The sequence below is a fragment of the Anser anser genome (genome assembly GCF_964211835.1).
Source record: "Anser anser genome assembly, chromosome: 3".
In the NCBI taxonomy this organism is placed as follows: domain Eukaryota; kingdom Metazoa; phylum Chordata; class Aves; order Anseriformes; family Anatidae; genus Anser; species Anser anser.
Genome location: NC_139722.1, coordinates 11,599,079 through 11,621,848, shown reverse-complemented (window position 1 = coordinate 11,621,848; position 22,770 = coordinate 11,599,079). Strand labels below are relative to the sequence as shown.

The window sequence follows — 22,770 nt, the reverse complement described above, 5'->3', positions numbered from 1 at the left end:
CCAGCTTCACTAAAGTAAGAAGCAGTGCTGACGAGTGGGCCAGTTTGTGAGAACTTATTTTTAGGGCTATTGTTATGATTTCTGTCTTCGGGGTGCAGATTCCCAGGTAGTATGAGTTGACCTAGTTGCATAGTCTTCTGTGCAGTTGTGAATTCTCCACTAGCTGATGATTCTCTTCCTAGCCCATGCCCTTCTAAGCATCTGATGCTGATGAGAGAAGACTCTTCCAGGCATGTCCAAAATTTTCATCTTAACTCTGCCCAACACAAGCATCATTTTGATGATTTTCGGCGATTATTGAGGTCTTTCTGATCCCTGCTATGTTAATTCTGTATCTAACTGTGGAAGTTGTATCAGTCAAAGGGGAGTCAAGTTAGTTTTAAACTTTGGCTGGCTGCAAAAGAGGAGTAATACACCAGAGATCAAAGGGAAATATTTTCCAAGGATCTCATCCAAGGGAACTCCTTTTGGATGAAAATATTCCAAGGGCCACACAGAGTGAAAAAAGTCTCTCCAGAGGCCAGAACTGCCCATTTTCAGAATCTCTGTGTTAACAACTTCCAATTCCTTGTTTGAGCAAACTTCTCTGGTGGTTCCTGTTTCACTATATTGTTTATTATCTGTCTACTTGGGAAATTTTATGTAGGTACTGTTTCCCACCACATTAATTTTATCTTATATGTATCTTAAAAAGTAACACTGAACCACTCCCTAAATCTGACACGCAAGGTTGTGTGAAGTTGTTTTTCTGGGAAGTTGCTAACTTCTACATAAATTTCTTGTTTTCATTTGTCCAAGCAGTGGAGTTTCACTAGAAGTGAACTGAACTGAGATGACAAGATATTATCTCAGCAGGATTGTCATCACTCTTTTTCTAATTCTTCTTCTTTTTTTTTTTTTTCTAACTGAGACTTTAAATATAATCAGAGAAAAGAACAGTGAAGTCTTTTGTAGATGGCCCAAATTCTGTATAAATTGGGAATGAGTTAGAATGTTGGTACCAAAATTCCAGATTATCTACTAGCCTGACTGTATACTCCATTACTTTCTCTCACAAGCCTGAGAGTTTTTGCATGATTCAGCTTGCTGAATTCATTCCCAATTAGTCATGGTGATTTCCCTTCTTTTGCGTACAGAACTGATGAGTAAAGATCTTGCTTTGGAAATAGCATCCTACACTTGGTGTTCTTTATTTTACGAAATCTACATAGGAGGGAAGGAGGGAAGGAAGGAAGAAGGGAAGGAAGGAAGGGAGGAAGGAAGGGAGGGAAGGGAGGGAAGGAGGGAGGGAGGGAGGGAGAAAGGGAGAAAGGAAGGAAGGAAGGAAGGAAGGAAGGAAGGAAGGAAGGAAGGAAGGAAGGAAGGAAGGAAGGAAGGAAGGAAGGGATTTAAATTGTTTATTGCAATTGCTGTAAAAAGTATACAATATAGGGATCAAGTGAAATCTATTGTCTGCTATGCATTGTCCTAAACAACAAAGATTTTGAAAGTCACATTAGCTCGGCTCTTAACTTTACCTTCCTGTGTAGTCATATTATTTTCAAATTACACTTTCAAAGACCCTTGCCTGTTTTAAGGAGTGTACATGGCTTTGTAGTCAGAAAGGAAATTTTCTGAACTGTTGATTTTTCTAAGAAGAAAGGAAGGGGAAGGGGAAGGGGAAGGGGAAGGGGAAGGGGAAGGGGAAGGGGAAGGGGAAGGGGAAGGGGAAGGGGAAGGGGAAGGGGAAGGGGAAGGGGAAGGGGAAGGGGAAGGGGAAGGGGAGGGGGAGGGGGAGGGGGAGGGGGAGGGGGAGGGGAAGGGGAGGGGGAGGGGGAGGGGAGGGGGAGGGAGGGAGGGAGGGAGGGGGAGGGGGAGAGGAGGGGGAGAGGGAGGGGGGGAGGGGAGGGGGAGAGGGAGGGGGAGGGGAGGGGAAGGGAGGGGAGGGGAGGGGAGGGGAGGGGAGGGGAGGGGAGGGGAGGGGAGGGGAGGGGAGGGGAGGGGAGGGGAGGGGAGGGGAGGGGAGGGGAGGGGAGGGGAGGGGAGGGGAGGGAAGGGAAGGGAAGGGAAGGGAAGGGAAGGGAAGGGAAGGGAAGGGAAGGGAAGGGAAGGGAAGGGAAGGGAAGGGAAGGGAAGGGAAGGGAAGGGAAGGGAAGGGAAGGGAAGGGAAGGGAAGGGAAGGGAAGGGAAGGGAAGGGAAGGGAAGGGAAGGGAAGGGAAGGGAAGGGAAGGGAAGGGAAGGGAAGGGAAGGGAAGGGAAGGGAAGGGAAGGGAAGGGAAGGGAAGGACAGTAAATCATAGAATCAAGGAAACTGGAAGTGATCTTTGGAGGTTTATTGCAATATCCTCATCAATGCCTGACTATTAACAGCAGTAGATCAGACTAGCTGAGGTTAACTTGAGGCAAATCTTGACACCTTCCAAAGACAGATCTTCCACCTGGATGTGGTTTCCAGTGTTGTTCTACTCTCCTATTGAAGATTTTTTTCTTTCAAGGTGGACTTCCCAAGCTGCAAGAAGTTGCTCTTGCTCCTTCTTAAACTGTCTGCTACTAATGAGAAGAGCTTGGACCTATTGTTACTGTAAATGTCCTTCAAATACTTGTAGGATGTTGTTAAATCACCACTTCATCTCCACAGCTGCTGAATGGAGGTGCATCTTCCTTCATTCCTCTGGACACACTCCTCCTAGTGTAACCCATTATGCAGTTTCCTGTACTTGTGATAAAAGCACCAAGTTGGCTATTGGTCCACCTAGATACCCAAAGTCCTTTCCAACAAGGCTGCTGCTCAGCCAGTTGATTACTTGATTGTGTTTACTCTGCTCTAGGTGCAAATCTTTGCATTTCTCCTTCCTGACCTTCTTGAGACTTCTGTTAGCATAGTCCTCAAGTTTCTTTGGGTCCCTCTGGTTTTGAGCTCTCCTGTTTAGTGTATCAACCCCTGGCTTCTCTGTTTAATTAAGTATTGTACAAATTTGTCAAGGGTGTATTATGTATCATTATCGAGGTCATCAACTAAGATACTGAACAATGTCAGTCCTAGTATCAACTCCTAGGATGCTCTACTTGTTGCTGCCTGCCAATTTGTTGTTGCACCATTAATTAAAATGAAGTGCTCTGGCAGGATGGATTTTCAATCCATCTTGCAGACAGTTTGTCCAGCCCAGATTTCCTCAGCTTACAAAAGGGAATGGTGTGGGAAATGATCTCAACAATTTTATAGAAGTCAGAGTGTATTACACCCTTATGCGCAGAGATGCTCATGTCTTCATCAAACATAGCTGGGTTTAGCTCTGCTAATGTTGACTGTTCCTGATTATATTTCTATTCTTCATGTTCTTGGAAGTGGTAGCAATGTGACAGAGGAGAGTGAAAACTCTTCTGATGGCACAGGTTAAAAGATATACCAAAATGTTCTACCACTCGATGCAAATACTTAAGTATGACTGCATATTAAACCAGTGCTGGTTGTGATGATTCCAAATAATTCAGCTCTTGAACATCTACTTCTCCTTAACAGAGCTTCATTATTGCTGAAGGCCTGATTCTTCTTGTCTTGGTAATAATATAGTGTATATAATATATATATAAGTATATAATATAATAATAATATTTCTGCTCTAAGCAACTTGCTTTGGCAGGGGGATTGGACTCAATGATCTTTCGAGGTCCCTTCCAACCCCTACAATTCTGTGATTCTATGATAGGTATGACAATATAAGAGCACTTATAACTATGTAAAGACATAATGTTTTTAATAAATAGAGTTTGCTCATAGCACCAAAAAAAATTTGCCTCTTTCAATACTTGGTTCTCCCAATATCATTTCCATTTCTCCTATTCTTTTTTTTTTTTCCTTCTCTCATGATCTTTAATAAACTATTTTAAATATTAATATTATCAAATATCACTCCTGTACACAGGTCAGGATGTATAGCTCATTTCACATCTCCCACAGTTGTTGTTTTAGGGTTTCCATAAACTCAGATAGACATCAGTGTATCAGTTACATTATGCCATGTGTTCAGGACTTCCCTTAAAGCATTAGGATTATCATTGAATATTTTAAGCTGTTATATATAATATAAATATATTATAAATATTTTATATATTATTAAATATATTATAAATATATATTAAATATATTATGATATAATGTTAAAAAAAAAAAAAAAAAGCTAAAAGGATTTTGTTTTGGTCAAACTGAACCTTTCAATTGATCCCAAATTAATTTAATCTTGCAATCTCCTTGCAGAGAATTTTTGAAATTTTCAAGTGTGGAACAAAGCCAAGGTTTTAAATCCTATGTGGGAAAAAAAAAAAAAAAAAAAAAGATTCTCATTCCCTGCAGAGCTGTAAAATTCAAGCAACAAACATGTACATGTTTTATCCCCTCCTAAATCATGTCAGCTTTCTGCAGTTGAATGCCAGCAGTTCCTGTCAAAGGTATAAGGTATAAAACTGTTCTGGTAGGAGCTGAGCTTCAGAGACTTCCTGGATAACATGGAGATTGTAAAAAATCCAAAATAGATTGGGAGGGAAGACTGCATTCATGTGAAACATGGAAGCTCTGTTCCAAGATCAGAGGTGAGTTTTAAAGGGTCAGGATCTGCTGGTTTTTTAGGATGGCCTTAAGCTTTACTTTGGAGAGATGCAACTTGAAGAAGAGCGTGTCAAGCTAATTAAAAAAAAAAAAAATCAACTCCTTAATTCACAAACTTTAAAACCTATTTTAATTAAACTCATATAACTTTCCTTCTAGCCCTAGCTTTTTTCTTTTAATTTCATAGCATTAAATAATGAGTATTTTCTATGTACCCAACAGTACACATTTTTTCCCTTTCACGACTATTTCCTTTCTCCACCTAGATTATTGTGAAATCTTTTAAATATTCTGTGTTCTTAGCACAGTGGGCTGTAAACCTGTTTTATCTCTAGCTTTTACTAGTCTGCTGCAGCTTGGTAGATCAATCTTGATACTAAAGTCCATTAGTTTTAAGACATTTACATGAGGTTGTGGAGGTAGACACAAGTTGTTGGAATTGTATTGGTGGAACAACCTTTTCTAGCATTTCTGAGTTATTAAAAGCAGCAAAAATGAATACTGCTAAAGGATTTTATTCATGGTACTAAATCAATAGTAACAGTAATAGTTTAATGCTAATAAAATGACAGATACAATTAATAGTTGAAAAATACACCGTCATATGGAAAGCAACCTTGACAACACCTATAATATTATCTAATAATGTCTATCCAAATCATACTGATTTGCAATGGAAATTTAGGTCTTTTTATCTTTCCCTTAAGGCCAACAACTTTCTTGTAGTTTGGTAATTGTCAAAGACGAGATTGCATGCAGTCTAATTTGAATAGGAGTTATGGCCTGTAGGTGGTCAGGGCTATCAGAAGGTCAGGCAGTTCTGGTAAATGTTTAGCAATCAGCAAATTTGAAAAGTTTGAAAATGAAGATCATCATTGCCAATTAAAATATAAATCTGTCCCATTTAATTCCTGTGTAATCAAGGAAAAAGTGTATTATCTTCTCAAGTTAGGTGTTTTTAATATAGTTTAGACACTTGCAATGCTTCCAGTGCATTTCAAATTCATGTTATATCTAATATGTATTAATGTGCCTAGGTTTCTGTCCGAATTATGGATGTCTGGGTCAATTATCAGACTTTGTGCAATTTTTTTTTTCTGACGTTTGATGTTTTAATTTTCTTCTTTTCTTTTTTTCTTTTACTTTTTTTTTCTTTTTGCCATTTTCTCGTCTTCTACCGTATCAGTTCTCTCTAAGCATTCTTTGTTCCTAAAAAACTTTGAAAATACTCCAAATTAGCTTCTGAAGTGCATACCCATTTTAAGAATGTGAGAAATCCCACTGACTTTAAAGTAGTGCCTCATATTCTCAGAGATGGACACACAGTTAAATACAGCACTGAAATGGGGTTTTAATGCTAAGCTCCAAACAAATTTCTTCTGGAACCTGGTGTTTTGGTAAAAGACATTTCTGCCATCAGCTGCTCCTCATCCCTCTTTGGCTCAGGCCAAGAGGCTGCCCTCTCTACAGCTTTGCTTGGCAGAACATCACTCTTCTGGTCCCAATGTTGGGTGCACTCCTGTCCCAATGTTGGGTAGCACCTCTGGACACAATTCAGCCCAACACCACAAGCTGGTGATGCTGATCTTGGTAGCCACCTCCACCTGCTGCCCTGGGAAGAAGTTGTCTACCATGGCCCAGCTCCCTTTCCTCAGGCACTAACAGAGACGTGTAACTCAGAAAAGACCTTAAACTTTTGGAGCTCAATATAAAAGTGATTTAAGGTGCAGAATGCAGTGTGCCAGGAAACACTTCATTATGATTGTAGGTGTTACCCAAAGTACACTAGTGTGTTTAGCATTTTAGATTTTCTACCTTATAACACATGACACAAAGTTTATGCTGCACATGCTTATGTCAGAAAAGGTGTTATAAGTAGAAAAACGGGGAAGGAATTAAAAAGAACAAACAGACTGCTCCGTGCACTCAGTTTCACAAATAGCTTCTCCAAAGTAATATCGTTTTAGAAGATGAATCAGAAAAAGACTATTTACTTCTCTATGAGCCAACAGAACCAAAGTGATTCATTCGACATGACTGAAATATTAGACATCTGTAGCATGGTCAGCAAACATCCTGCTCCTTTATATTCATTATCAAAGAGCCATTGGCAGAACCCAAATTGAAAAGTTAAGTTTGTTTATTTTTGGGACAATTCATTGTATTTTTTCCAGCAGTCCTTCCTACTGTAAGCTAACCTGCATTCATTTAGGGCCAGGCACATCACTGTAAATTATGTCCCACGAAGCAAGAGATGGAACAAATTAATATGGAAAGCTTTTATTTTTAAAACAACAACAACAAATGGCCACAGTCAACAACAAAAAGTCTCATGAACTGGAATTATGAATAAATTACACATACATAGGATTCACTTCCAAGAAAGGAAGGTCAAACAGTTAAAGGAATTTTGAAACTTTGACTGGGACCTATGTGATTACTCAATATTTCTCTCATCAGTTGTTATAAACGTATATATAAGGATGAAAAGCTCATTTAAGGCAGGAAGGATAGCCTGCTGGAAATGGCATAGCAGTTGAATTTAGGAGTAGTGCTGTCTAAATAACTAATCTTTCCACTCTTTGGCTGAACTAAGAAAAAAATTATTTCAGGTCAACCCAAAATGACCTCTTTGTTGTTTTTGCCAAAATGAAAATGAAAGAAAAGGTTTTTCAGTTCTGATCAAATTAAACACTCTGCTTGACTTAAAATACTTCATTTACCTTAGATTTTTTTTTCTTCATTTCAGTTTTACATTAGATTTAGTTAGCTTAACCTCAAGATGTGTTGAAGTGAAAAATCTGAACTTTGTTTTTATAAAAATGGGTGAAAATTAATCGTCTATTTCTTATTTCAACCCAGACTTCATGTGTGAATTGCATCCATTGTTATACCTCAGCTTCCCTACATCAGGAAAATGTCTTGATGTCTAAAGGACATAGCAAAAATTAAATCTCATGACCATGGTAAATAGTCTAAGATTTGTAAGAAAGAAGGAATTAGGCAGATGTATGTAAATGGAAGTCTGTAAGCAGATCCTATAATATTTTTCAATTAAGATTTTAAGAAGACAGCCTGTCACTGAAACTTAAATTGTGAGTTCTCCAAAGATTCACAATCCTTATGATGTCCGGAGTATACTGTAGCCAGTGGGAACACACCACATTTACAACTGTGGAGGATGAATACATTCTTTTTAGATCTGCCTCTGTTGAAGGAGATCCTTGAATACATGTCATTCCACCTCTGTTATTTTCACAATGAAAAAAATTAGCTAGTACAAGGAACGTGTCTGGGAATCAAGCAGACCAGCTCTGCCAACATGGTACTAATTTGTTTCCAATCCACTGGCAAATTATTTTCCTTAAAAAGAGGTTGGGTCAGGGTGGAGGCGGGAGCACTTGTCTCAGAGAAAGAGAGAAAAAAATTTAACAAATATTTTGCAGAAGGTGAACTCAGAGGTCCTGATGCAAATCCTGAACAAATTACAGGGAAACAGAAACAGCTGGTTGGAGAATACCATTGCAGTAAGCACACTACTTCAAGCCCAGTCTGCCAGCGCTCTTCATCTCCCAGCTTTACTGTTTCTAAACACCTTGGCAAAAAATAGTTAGAATGCGTTGCACTTATTCAAGAAAAACAAGAGGAGATCCAATTTATTTTAGGACACAAACTGAAGAGCACCTTGGGGTTTCCATGCCAGGCCTCTCTGTGTGCTCTGAAAAAAAAAAAAAAAAAAAAAAACAGGTTGCTACAGGGAAGCATAGGAGGGAGTAGGGAAGGCAGAGCAGCCTCGTAAGAAATGCAGGTTATGATCCATAGCTCATGAATAGAGGAATACCGGTGATGTGGGCAGAGCTTGCACTTATTATCTGCTACACAATTAATGTACAGTGATTCTTTTAGTTTTTCAGACGTTTTTCATAGGGCTTTCCAAAAGGAGGTACCTCTGCAGGTGCAGTGATGGGGAAACATCTCACTGTGGCATGTGAGTGGCTCAGAGCTGTATGTATCCCATTACTCCTTTACCTTCTTCTCTGTGGCCAGCCTCCAAGGTTTTTATCCATCTGTTTCATGTTGCCTATGTAATCTTTGAAAGGATGTGTTGCCTTCAGCATGACTGAATTCTGGTTTGGACAGAGATCAAATCCTACCAAAACCTAAATATTGGGTAATGATTTTTTACTTTATAGAACATAGATCAAGTGAAAGAAAGAGTAAGAGAGACGGGTGAAGGTTGCAGTAATGGAAGGATCTTTACTGTTGCAGGCTATTCAATAACTGAAATCTGGAATTGCATGAGTTCTGTTTCTTACAAGTTTAAATACTGAGTTGTTAAGGATTCTTGAAAACTTCAGGTCCAGAATGGATGATGTTCTAGGAAAGATGCACTAGTTCATCCAGAAACGGCTGGCTCACCGCAGGACTCTTCTGGCAAGACATTGTGACCTGTGTTCAGTGAGAAACTGGAGTATATCCTCTGAACGGTCCCTCGTGTTCTTCAAATATATGAGTCTGAATACTTCAGCTCCGTTTACAAACAGTTAGTGGGTGGTTAGTAAATTTTTCATAGGCTGTCAATAAAAGACTAATCAGTCTGTATAGTTACAGTGTGATTCTGTAACAGCTTCTATTGATGTACTGTCTCTAATGCGGTTTGTAAATCCTTTGTTGAAGGAGACTTAATATAAAGTGTTACAATGACAATAATAATCAGAATGTGCAACCAATTCTCCCTCCTCTGCTGCCAGCAATGCTGATAATGAGCTAACAGAAGCACTGCTGATTACTGCCATGAAGCCTGCAGGGAGCAAAACCCTAAAAGCTTTTATTAGCAACACCAAGACACACTGCTGTTTCTTTCCAAACCAAAATGAACCACCTTTTCTATTTCTCAATGGGTACAACCATTATTCTTATTGCATTCCGTTGCATGGTATGATTAAAAAAAAAAAAAAAAAAAAAAGAAAAGTGATACCTGTGTTATTAGTTAGCTCCAAGTACTGTTTTGAGTTTTTTATCCAGGCAGTTCTATTTTATTTATTTATATATTTGTTTCCTTTTGAAAGTGAGAAATGTGGCTTTGGGACTTCATCTAGGGAAATTTGGCACGTTGCTGTCTTTTCTGAGTAGATAAAGTGCTTTGGAAGATTTGAATATTGATTGCACTGGGAAATAAAATCCTGAGTGCATAAGCCAGGTAAAGCAATGGGGATGCAGAGGTCTCACCACAGCCTGATCCCTGCTTCAGAGTAACCATTCCACGGGAAAAGGAGAGTCTTACTCTGTATTTGACCTGTATGTTGAGGCAACAAACAAGAAAATCAAGAATTGCAGGGTTGAGAAGACTTGGATTTTCTTTTTGATATGCATTAATGAAGTAAAGTATCTCTTTGTGTTCTTTATTAATTTCACAAAGGCAGTGAATGATGCAGAAATAATTCAGGTCATTTTTTGTTATAAATTTAGACTCAGAATAAAGATGAGGTAAACACTGTAGAAATGGGCTCTTGTAGAGCATGCTCATTTCAAAAACCATAAGCTACATTAAGAACAGTGCTGCACAGTCACAGTTCTCCTTGGCTCACATGGAAGCTGTTAAGTGGCCAACACCTCCAAAAATCAGGTTTGAACTGTCTTCAGCTGAGACCCAACAAATGAATAAACAGATACAGTCCCAAATGTGAGGTGGTCGTGAAAGTGAAAATCGCAGTAGCTTTTGGCTGCACTTTTGTTGCACACCTAAGAAACAAACCATCTATAGTTTAAAAACAAGACAGGGATGGGGGAGCCCTTGCTGTCATCTTTTTTAGGTGCTGTTGAAACAGAGCCAACAGAGCAGCACAGGGGATCTTCAAGAAGCCAAAGTATTATTAATTATTATTATATTTATGTGCTAATGCTGATAATCTTAAGTAACTGTGAGAATGTTTCAGCCTGGCTGAATCCAGAAGTATTGTGTAGATGCAGTAACTGTCAAGAATATGAGCTGTGGAGCAACAAAAGCCACCTGCGTTGCTCATGAAGGTCTGGAACCAAAGTACCGGAAAGACGGGGTTACATGCCAAGAAAAGAAAAATCCATTTTGTATGTTCTACATATGGACCGAGGCATGAGGCCCATAAAGATGAAAAGCTGCCGCTAATTTTAGTGGGATGTTTCTATGACTAATGGGATGTGTCAGTTATAGGTCCTCTGGATTTGCCACAGTGCCTGCTTGGAGCTGGGGAAGAAATGTTTGATTCCCAGATGCACACCCTAGAAAACCAACGTTCCCACGAGCAATGGTGTACCTTTAAAATAATGCTGTAATGGTGATGAAAATAAAACACAGTCAGATCCTGAGCTTTCATGGCTGAAGGCAGCAATCAGTGAATCATCACATTGCCAGAGCTGACTTCATTTGCACTTTGGCAAATCTGTGCAGCAAATTTGAAATCCAGGTATTATTATTTTCAGTCAAAATTCCAGCAACTGACATCTCTTGCTACTTTTCAAGTAGCCCCTAGTGAGTAGCCAATGCTAAAGGACTTTGCCATATATGCGGGAGCACAGCCACTAAAAATAGTCAAGCATGTGCCTACAAGATGGCTTAGTCTGAGCAGGGTTATAAAACACACACTGGACATGTGATTTGCTTTGCTGTCGTATTTTCTGAGTTGTGAGCAGCAGGCTGCCAAAATAGAACTCGTTTGGTGATTTCTTCAGAGCCGTAAGCTTAAAACTGGTTTTTCTGTTCTTAATTTATGTCATGGAGTCTCAACAGCAATTTAACGTGAAGCCTCAGAGTAGGGGAAAGCCAGCTACTGATGTCTGCAGGCTGGTTGAACGCATGCTGGCAGAGACCTGGAGTCAGAGGCTGCACTGGTAACTGCTTCAAAGAAGTGGCTGCTCAATCTGCAGACAGTCAGATTGTTTTCTTTCAGCAGGTGACACAAGAACTGGAGCAGAAGTCTAGAAATGCAGATGGGAGCATCTGGATACTGTACCTGAGAGTTACATGGCTGACTTGATATAAATAAACAACATAATGTACACAACTGCAGTGGTTGAAAATGCAGCACAATTATTTTCACCTCCAGATAAATAGTTCATTTCTTTCCTGAGTTATCATTGAAAATGTAGAAAGTGATTCAAACACTATGAACTTTAGAAAATTTAAAGGAAACTTTAGTTTGAAACAATTTCAGTGTTAAAAATGATTTCCTTTGTTATCCTTGTTAAGATGGTACATGATGTTTTTTTCAACATGCCAAGCTAGAGCTAGAAGGAGAAAATACCTAATATTTCCCAACAAACGATGCTCACATGAAATTTGTAGTCGTAAGCTTCTGAAATTTGACCTATCTTTCATTAAGCTTTGTAACCTTCTGACAGTTCTCCAATCTTTATCCACTTAAAGAGAAGTTTGTTTTTTTTTTTTTCATATATATAGCTTGGATATAGTTGTTTCCAAATCCGCAAAACTTCATAAATCTATTGACAAGAGAGCACCATAATAATGTGGCTTTGTTGAGAGCCACAGCAGATTTCAGGCTGTAATACATCATTTTTTACATAGAAGAAATTAGCAAGGCACATCAGGGTTTATTTTTAATGTTGCTTGTTTGATTTTGCCGTATAAATCAGTCTTGACAGGAACTTGTCACAAAAAGCACTGCCACAAAACTTTGCTGTCAAGAATTTCAACCCAAACATCAGTGTGGGGCTCCTAGGGGAAAAGAAAAAGAAAAAGAAAAAGAAAAAAGAAAGAAAAAAAAAAGAAAGAAAAAGAAAACAAACCCAAAATCAAGAGAACCAAAGCCTATATGCTAAATATGATTAATATACTAAGCCTGAAATTGATCTTTCTGCTACTTGCAACAGCTCCTTGTGAAAGACCATTAAAATTATTCATAAAGAAACTGTAACAGTGCCATCTGGTGATTGCTGCTGAACTTGTGCCACAACTGTCATGGGAAGAATCACACTGAGAAACTGTACAACAAATGTTTAGCTGGAGCAAGCTTGTGTTACTATGGAAGTCAAGAAACCCTACCAATAAATGATAGTTGGTGAACTAACCTAAACTAACCCTACGTTGGGCATAGAAGGGCATCTGAAAGTTTTCTAGTTGTGGCTGGATGTGATTGTTTACTTTTCTTTGATATTTTCATTCTTTTTTTTTTTTTTTAATTTCCTTCCATTTCATGAAACTTCCTCATGATCCAGAGATTCTCCAAAATGGCTCATCCATGTCAAAGACTAAACCCTTATTTTTTTGTGAAAACATCAGCACTCCATAGCGTGTGCAATCTGCATTTTTAATGTCTGTATTTTTGAAAAATAAATAATAGAAAAGATATTGCTGGAGCTTTGTTTAAAAAAGAAAACAAATCCAACAAACAATCCCCCCCGCCCCCCCCCCCCCAAAAAAAAAAAAAAAAAGCATCTCATTTCCTAATTTGTAGTCTAGGTCTAGGTGGAACTCATTTTGTTCTAATTTTCTGCTTAAAATGTAGGAACCAACATCTGAGCTAGTCATTGGGGATATCCTTTATAGTTAATGGAGATAAAGTGTATTTACAATGTGAAGAATCTGACCCATTTTTACATCTACTTGCTAAATGAATCACCATGTACCCTGGAACTACCTACCTCCAGCTGCTGAGCACAAAGGGATGGAGCATAGGGAGACTCTCTGCTGCAATCCTTCAGACTACAGCTGGCTACACTGAGCCTGACAAATGCCACCCCACTGCATGTACGATACACTTCTTGCCCCTTCCTTGTAAATAGCTTCTTGGTATCACTCACCTGCATAGATGGTGCTGCACAGAGCAGAGCTGGCTTTGGGTTTGTTTTGTCAGCAGCGACTGTTCTAAGAACACCATCCTGGAAACAGTGCCTTCAGGAGTGTTGGAGGAAACCAAGCAGAAGGAAGGCACAGGGCAAACACTCCTCCTGCTGCACAGACAGGATCTCTTCCCAAGAGCATCTTTGAACCAAAGCCAGATAGGAGGAGCACAATGACCTTGCCACTAGACCTACAAGAATGTGGAGGATCCATGACAGGGAAGTTGTTTTATGAACTAAGGCAAGCCTACAAGCTCATGTATTAGCCATATTAGGGAGCCTGTGCACACACCATTATGTTGTACCAGCCTGAACTGTGTTGACATAGACCTACTACACAGCACTGGGAACCTCTGGTTTGGTCTCTAATTGTAAGACTTTCTTCTTGCTGCTGGTTCCCATTCTGTAATTATTTTATTTTATTTTATTTTATTTTATTTTACTTTAATCTTATTTCATTTTGTTTTATTGCCCCACGTGTTTGATGGGCATCAAGTGTAGGCAATTTTTTTACTTTGGAAATAGATGCAGGGAAATCTAAGCAGCTACTGCCCATGACCTAAAGGCCACCCATAGCTATTAATTCAAATTCTTTTTGCAGCATCTACATATATGAGCAGCTACAGGGTGCAGGTGATCCAGTCAACTCTGTCTTCAACATGCTGTGAGAAGACAAAAAAATGATATAATGGCCATTACTTGTTTCTATTTCTTAGTTATTCATGTGCCTGACCCATGGTCTCTCTTCCGTCCACCACACCAAATTTATGTGCACATAACATATTCATGAAAACCCAAAGTGTATCATTTGCTGCCAGCCAGCCTACATTGAATAAATACAAAAATGAGACTATGTTACAGTGTGGGAAGTGTGATATCAAAAATATGTGCATAAGTAAGGGCTCACCTCGTAATTCATGTGTGAGGGAATGAATATGACATAGCTAAGAGTTTTCATTGTTAATTTTTTTTCAAGCAGATTTTAATTGTTAACATGCAGGAGCTGTGGCTATGTGTGGTCCGTCTCCCATCTTCCACTTTTGGCAGTTAGAGAGTGTTGGTGAGGAACACTGAGTCTGAGCAGACTGTGATGCTCTTGAATCACCCACACAAGCACTTACAGAGATGGAGCTGTTAAATGAGCTAAAATTCCCCCACCGACCACTGCTGCAACCACAGAACTGATGTCTCTCAGGGCAGCATCCCTGCCTTTGACTCCTCAGCCCCAGCAATGTCTGCTTAGACCAGAGCCCACTCCGCTGGTACAATATGGCAAATCTTGCGGTTTACTGCCTACAAACCTGGTCCTGCTGCTGTCTGCCATGGAGTTGCCCACGTTGCCTTTGATGAAGAGGACTGGAACAGACATCGCTGATTAAAGAAGCCTGTTATGATTCTAAGTGTCTTCTACAGTGAGTTTCCCAATTAAACTTGGGCATTGTAATGCACTATAGGCATTGTAATTGTAGCTACACATGTTCTGACTTTCAGAAAAGATTTCCTTATGTGTTTTAATGCTGCATACTCAATGTGAAAAACAATCACTTTGCTGAAAAATTATTTCTTTCTGTACATGGGGGGGGCAGAAATATCCTTCAGTTTCAGCCTAAGTTTTGTTGCTGTTGTTTTCAAAGTTATTATTATTATTATTATTTAAAAAAGCAAAATAGAAAATATTTCTTCGGCCACTCTGATAAAGCACGATAAGCCAATTGTGATGACTTGGTATTTTACCAGTATTTTCTATACAAGGCTTTAATAAGCTTTTCTCTTCAGTGGCTACTTCTGATTTTTTGCAGAGTCCAATTAACTCTTACCTGACCAATAAGCATATGAATAGCTGTGAGGAAACCGGCATAGCAATGGCTGTCACATTGAAATATGCTTATGAACACATTCTTGGTTCTTGTGGTTTTACGGTTTTCAGCAATGCTCATGCTGAATTCTGTTATATTTTTGCAAATTATACTTAGAAATCGCAAAATCCTTTTCTTTCTTAATGTTGAAAAGATATAATTATCAAAATGTTATCTGATGTGATGTGGCACTGTGAAACCAGTCTTGCAGAAAATTGTTTCCAGCAAGTAGTAGTCCTGGTAATGGTTTCCACTCACACTTCCGTTCTCCAACTCATGTAAAAGACTTTTGAAGCTCAAAATCTATTTGGTGCTATTTAAATAGAGAAATTATCAAGCACAGTAGTTATTTTGTCTTCCATTTCTCTATTCACATCTTAAAAAAAAAAAAAAAAAGCATCGTTAAAAAAAATGTGAAGAGCTTCAAGAAACTTTTTGGACTCCCTGTTGTATATATATGGTATAATATGCCTGCTTAAAAAATAACTTTAAACTTAAAAAATAACTTTAAGATTCTTTTTAACAACTTTTTTTTTAACAAAATGTCTTATAAACAAAAAGAAAGAGGATAATTCTATTTTAATGAAAACTCAAAAAATTTCAATTTTTCTCATGTGAAAATTTTCAATTTTGCTCATGTGAATGGCAAATGCATTAAAAGCTCTAAGCAGTCACAGTATGCCTGCAGCCCATCTCTTTTTCAGTGTATGACTTTTCTAAATGAAAAGAAAGACAAAAAAAAAAAAAAAGCAGTAATATAAGAGATGAACGTTATCTGCAATGGATATGCTTTTACACAAGCTGACTGACTGCACACCTGGATAAACCTGAAAGCCTCTGGAAAATCCAGAAATAGGTTGTGACAATTGCTCAGCGTGTTTTGGGTGGCTTACAGACAGCATGATTGCAGAAATGTGATGTTCCTAGCATGAGAGAGAGATTATAGAAATATCATTGCTGGGAATCAGGTAAATACTTTTTTCCACCTTCATAGGAAAGCCTCCATTTAGATAAGATTTGGTTCATGGTCTGTGTTTTTGTGGTCTTTTTTTATTATTATTATTATTTTTAGGACCTGAAAGAAGAACCTGAGAGGGAACAACTGTCTCTTGAAAGGCTGCAGATGTATAGTCACCAAAGATATAACTGCATTAAGCGGAGATTCTTCCTCCACTAAAGAGAGAAAAAGGGCAAAGCTGAGTGAAAGGAGAGTTTATACATTCTTCCTTGAGTTAGTTGTGTTTACAAGAGACAGGCAATGCTTTGCAGAGTGTGAGTCTTGGAGATATTCTGAGAACACTTATTGCATGTGCTGATCCAAATGCCTGCTATTATGGTACATGCTGCACTTTTTGATTTCATCAGCATTCATAGACCAGATAGATATCATCCACAGGACTGAATAACGTAACTGAGCAGAACCAGGACTGCTTCTTGACATAGTTCAGAGATGTTTTGAAAAGACTGAAGTACTGTCATCTTCTTCAGGGCTGAAATGTCCAGGTGGTGCACTCTATATATTATGGGTAGAAAGCTCAGGGGGAGTACGTTTAGATGTGAAGACTAAAATGTGTCCTTTTCAATATCGCTGGAATAGATTTCTATATCCACTTGAATATATTGCCATATATGTAAGAAATGATGCAATGAAGTATGTGTGAGCAATTTATGCCTTATGTTTAAAATCACCTATTATAGTCCCTATTATATTTGTAATATTTACACTTCATATAATGCTTACTGGGTGCATTAGACATTTGTTTTAAAAAAAAAAAAATTGAAAATGTGAAAATTGAGAATTTGCAGAGTTAACTCTGGCAGACCAAAGTACAGAGGCTTAATACTGCTTGCCCTATTTCCCCTGAGTTTTGTTCAAGAGTTACTGTGATATATAGTGGGGAAAAAAAATGGAGCCAATGTACTTACATGTGAAAACACATTCCCTTACACAAATTAAAAAAAAAAAACCTTGTTTTCAGCATGTATTCTATAGAAGCCTGGCTATATCATTATCCTCCAAAAATCCTTAAACTCATTTAATTTATCCAGCCCTAAACCTATGTGCAGCAGAACTCATGCAGGAATGAATGTCATCAGCATTGTGAGGTCATGGCAATTTATGATAACTAACACTAGAGAGAACAAAAGAAAAATATTTAATCAATTATACAGACACTATTTCTTCATTCAAGAAAGATCTTCTCTGCTTCCCTTTCTTCTTCTGCAATCAACATCTATGCAAAATGCTGTATTGCCTCAAAGTGAAGACTTCTCTATGGCACCACAGCAGCAAATAGTGCAGTGGCTCAAAATTTGCCAGGTGTTAACCAAGGACAGTGACTTGGGTGTCTGAATAGTTAGGTGTTCCTCAGATTTTCTGTGATATGCAGGCAGGAAGCAGAGGAAGGCACAAATAATCCAAGAGGAGGCCAGGTCCTACCAGACAGCGTCTGCTATACCTTGGATCTACAAATAGGGTCAGCTCACCTTGCTGTTAGACTTTGGACCTCTGCAATACGGTTTTCTGTTCCTGAACACTTTATCAATGAAAACAAGAACTTATGGGGGGCAATTTCTCTGGTCCGTTCAGGTGTGTGCTCAAGAGTGAGTTATGCTGGACTCTGGCCGTACCTGCCCTTCCCCACCCATGGCATAGAGGCACCACAGAGTGGATGTAGGCCTGTGCATGTCTACACTGTAGATGTCTAAAGTTAGGTGAAACTATCTCATCCTTTCTGGCCTGTTGTGACCTTGAGCCAGTGAGGTGGGTCACTGGGACCGTGCTTACCCAGCACAACTCCCCCTCCATCCCAGGCCCATCACTTTAGACACCTGTGGGTGTCTCAGGGGCCACAGCTGACGTGGGGGTGGCAGGGAGACATATTGACCTGTGCTGGGGCACCAAGCAAAGCTTGGGCCTCTGCCCTAGAGCACCTTGGCCACCTCGCTGTCCCCTGTCAGGGTGGGGGGACACTGCCCGCCAGGATATCTCAGGTGCAACCTCTGAGGTGTGAAGGGCAAACCCCCAGTGGAGTAATGGTCAAAAACTTGAGTGGCAAAGCTTTTCAAGGCAATTTTCTTTCGCTGGTAGGCAGGAGGCGCCATTTAACAGCTTGTGAAGGGGACAGGAGGCGAAGGGCCCTGGCAGCAGCCAGGTCCCTGCCGGGACGCCCCAGCGCCGAAGCAGCCCCGCGGCCCCTTGGGCGCTCACACGTCCGGCCACCGGCATCAGCTCGAAGGAGAAAATGTTTTCCACCTCCAGAAGCTGCAGCTACAAGGCTGTGGGTACAGCAGAGCCTGAACCCTGCAGCTGTGTAGCCCATCTGGCCCCTGCTTTGTGGGGCTGTACACCTCAGCCCCCCGAAACTGAGGCAGGGAAACAGGTAGTGTGGGTACATGTTGTCCCAAGCTTGGTAGAGGATTAAAAAAATATAATAATAATCAGCAAATGCATTGAGTGTGATCATGGGAATCCCATCTAAAAGTATAGCAAACACTCCTTACTGTGTGTTTTCCCTCTTTGAAGTCCTTTAGCACGGGGGATATTTTCATACAACTGATACTGGGGAGAGATGCTAACACAAACATTACCACCTGGCAAAAGCCGACCAAATAAGCCACAGATGAAATGGGGTGGGATTCTGTCTGCTATGCTCTAGGGATTGATCTGCTCTTCTGTATGAAAAGTGTCACAGTTTCTTTATGTAAAACAGTTAACTGGAGAACATTCATTTTCTTTCTATCTAAATAATAACGATAATAATAATAAAAAAATCACTAAAAAAATCAAAACCTATTATCCTATTATCAGGTTAGAAATTTTTGAAAATATATTTGAGGACTTTTTCATTTGTATAGTCTATAGTCTTTACATATGTGTCAGGAGAGGTATGGGAAAGGGAGATGAGAGGATAAAAAAGGGAGAGGAGAGGAGCGGAGGGGAGCGGAGAGGAGCGGAGAGGAGAGGAGAGGAGAGGAGAGGAGAGGAGAGGAGAGGAGAGGAGAGGAGAGGAGAGGAGAGGAGAGGAGAGGAGAGGAGAGGAGAGGAGAGGAGAGGAGAGGAGAGGAGAGGAGAGGAGAGGAGAGGAGAGGAGAGGAGAGGAGAGGAGAGGAGAGGAGAGGAGAAAAAAAAGGAAGAGAGGGAAGAAGAGAAAAGGAGAAGAGAAGAGAAGAGAAGAGAAGAGAAGAGAAGAGAAGAGAAGAGAAGAGAAGAGAAGAGAAGAGAAGAGAAGAGAAGAGAAGAGAAGAGAAGAGAAGAGAAGAGAAGAGAAGAGAAGAGAAGAGAAGAGAAGAGAAGAGAAGAGAAAAAAAAGGGTTTTTCAGCAAAACTTTCCTTTAAATAGAAAAGGCATTTTCAGCTCAAAATAATTCAGCAGCAGGAACACAAAAGTATGTAACTGTAGCAAGTAGTTAAACCACATGAATAAATTTACTCACCTGCATAGCATGATTTCCTAGTTTGCATAAAGTTTATGAACTGCTCATATGTCAGTAGGGTGGATTCCTGGTAAAGAACTGATTTATTTCAGCGGAGTAATCCTAGTGCAAAATTAGTATAAGAGCAGGGTAGGTGTCTGGCTTCACTGATTCCTGATTTACATCACGAGCCAGCGGAACTGAACTCTGACATTTCTTCTTAAACATGCTTAGTATTAAATGAAACTGGCTTGTTTGACCTAACGTTGTTCGCTGTTCCACGGAGATAATATTAAACTCTGTCCTGACACACACGTACATTAACCCAGATGATCCTAAAGGAAAGCTGAACTTGTGCATACATTAGAGGGCAGAATTCACCCCTGTACTTATAATAACCAGAAATTTCAATTACGTAACTGGTACACAAAGAATTTTAGATCAAAATGATTGCTGAATAAAAGCAAGCTCTTTGCTGGCTTTATCACTCAGCCAAGTCAATTGGAAAGAATGTATAAACTTCACCTTTTGCCTACTCCATCTGTCTATTCCTCAAAAGCTCCCTTTGCATAGACCTTCCTCTGGTATTTGTCTACTGCACGGCTACACTGTGTTTTCTATTTTATTTTTTTCATTTTAACCACAACCATCGATTCTAATAAGAACTGGCAATCTGTTGAGATTTTGTAAGATAATACTGTTTTTTAAGGCTTATGCTTTGGGATGACTGTAAAACCAGCAAAAGCTGTGCCTTGGAGAGGTTTGGGAAGGCGCAAGGTGCTAAGCAGCATCCTCCACCGCAGCCACCCTCTGGGACACGAGGAGTTTAGAGGCGCAGGACCAGGTCTCTCACTCAGCCACCTGGTAGAAAGACTCGGGGTGTTGGGTTTTGCTTTTTTTCCCAGTGAATTTTCTCACTGGACGAGGATTCAGCTGAGAGCTCATCTAAGGCTTTTGCAAGCTGTGGATTTTCTGCTGACCCACGGGGGGAGCTGCAGGCTGTTGCAAGCCTCCCCCTTCCCTGGCTGATGGGGACGGTGTGGAGAGGTGTCCGCTTTTAACTGGGTAAATCGCTGCTTGGAATAAATAGCCTGCGATGGGAAAACAGTAATCCAAAAACCGATGAGGAGCTGAAGCTCTTTTTTTTCCACCTACAGCTGAGAATGTGTTTGATAAGCAACACCTAAAACATGTTAGGAAGGAGACAGTTTGTTTGTCTGAGTGTGACTTTCTTGGCAGCAGGATTTCTCCCTAATTTATAACCATTATGTAAACTTCTGACTTCCAGATTCACACTGTGAAAATATTCAAGATGAACTAATCAGGGTGGAAATCTGAAATTGTTTCTGCATGGTTTATATCCCCCATCTGGCAGCACAGAACAAACAATACGACCCTGATGGTGTTTACATGAGTTACCTTGTTGGAGGAAATGATCGTACTTAGAAAATTGTCCTTGCTCTAGAAATTTAACAACTTGTTGGCCTAAACAAGCCTTTATATCTTTTTAATCTCTTCTTTTTTTTTGTTGTATATGTTTGAGGAGGGGGAAGTTATTAACTGTGAATTGGAGCTTTCGCACCACATCTGTCTTTTAACTGTGAGCCGAACTTAGGTTAAATGTTCAAAAGCTACAGTTGGTCCCTTTGCTTGCTTCCTACGGGGAACTGAACTGGTGATCGTTCTCAGAAATCCCTGCTAGCATTATTACCTATTAAGACATTCAGTGCGGCTGTTTTCTTGGCTGTCAGCAGTTTCAAGAGGCTCTGCAAATGCAGTGTGCGCATTCAAAAAGCAGAAACGTGCTCTGTGATTTTAATTTTGCTGCAATCTAAGTGGAGTTTCACTATAGCAAAGTTTCATACGGCCAGTTTTCATGGGGTGGGACTGGATTTGCAGTTCTGTCGTTCACTAATACATATATATATGTATATATACTATGGGAGAGTTAGAGAATGGAAGGAATAGCTTGACAAATGCTAAGTATGATAACAAGAGAAATTTGTCTTCAGAAACTCTGGAGTTTTCAGCAACTTTAGAAGAGAAATTTTATGTCTGCCACTGCCTTGCAGTGCAGAACATTTTACATGTTTGTAGCAGAGAGTCTGAAGCTGCTGAAATGTTCCAGAAAAAAAATATAAACACATAACATTATACCATGAGAATTCATTATCCTTAAATTGTTTTAGAAAGTATGGTCATTTAAATTAAAAGTATTACACAATGTTAATAAGGGGAAAAATATGCCTTTTTTTCCTTCTTCTTCTTTTTTTTTTTTTTTTTAACCTAAAATAAGTGTGGCCTTGTGTAGTGAGCCATTTCAAGTTTTTGGCTCTAGTTTGTATTATTCTGTAGTTTTCATTTGGCCTTCTAATGATCACTGTGAATTAATGGGATATGACTATGTCATGTGAGCTTTCCAAAAATAATTGATGGAATTATATTAAATTTATTTTACTGTGAATTCCATCCATGTTCTCCCAGAAAAAAAAAATCCTGGACACAAATAATTTATATATATATATATATATTTTTTTTTTTAAAAAAAAAAAAAAAGGCTTGTCTTTGAGGCTGAAGTTTAAAGTAATTTTCCAAAAACTTAAAATTATAATTAAAAAGTGGATTTTCTTTCATTTTAATATAAGGAGCCAAAATAATGCATACATTACATTAAAATTTTGGCAGATATTATTCAGTTATTTTTTAAATCAAAATCAAATTTATATGCTAAATGATTTACATTTAAATTGTCTTATATTTCTTAGCTTGAAGTTTTAAGAAGATCTGAAGAAAAGCAACGTATCCAGTATCCCAAGATGATACTGCATTAAGATCTGGCTTGTAAATAAAGTAAATATTTAGTCTGGATTTTGCTTATTGGTGTGTTTTTATTTTTTTTTTAATGAATGAAATGTTTGCTGTTGGAAAGAGCTGCAGCTATATAAAGCAGGAAAAAGATCCTACACCAAAGCAAAAGTAGGATCCTACAGCAATGCAAAAATACCATTGACTTAAGGAAAGAGAATTAGGTCAAATTATACAAAGGAAAAAAAGGGAGCTTTCAGACATGAGACAAAAAT

At 39.2% G+C, this 22,770-nt stretch overlaps 1 long non-coding RNA gene across 2 annotated transcripts; it reads right to left on the bottom strand.

Moving 5' to 3' along the window:
* Positions 1-2,031: 2,031 nt before the first annotated feature.
* Positions 2,032-22,134, bottom strand: LOC310897806. Of its 2 annotated transcripts, none has more exons than XR_014582602.1 (3): positions 19,712-22,134; positions 13,380-13,609; positions 2,032-8,301 (listed from the first exon to the last, which is right to left on the bottom strand). It is a non-coding gene; the product is annotated as an uncharacterized lncRNA (long non-coding RNA). The 2 variants fall into 2 exon arrangements; XR_014582603.1 differs by lacking the exon at positions 2,032-8,301 and adding an exon at positions 8,311-12,294.
* Between the last annotated feature and the right edge of the window lie 636 nt (positions 22,135-22,770).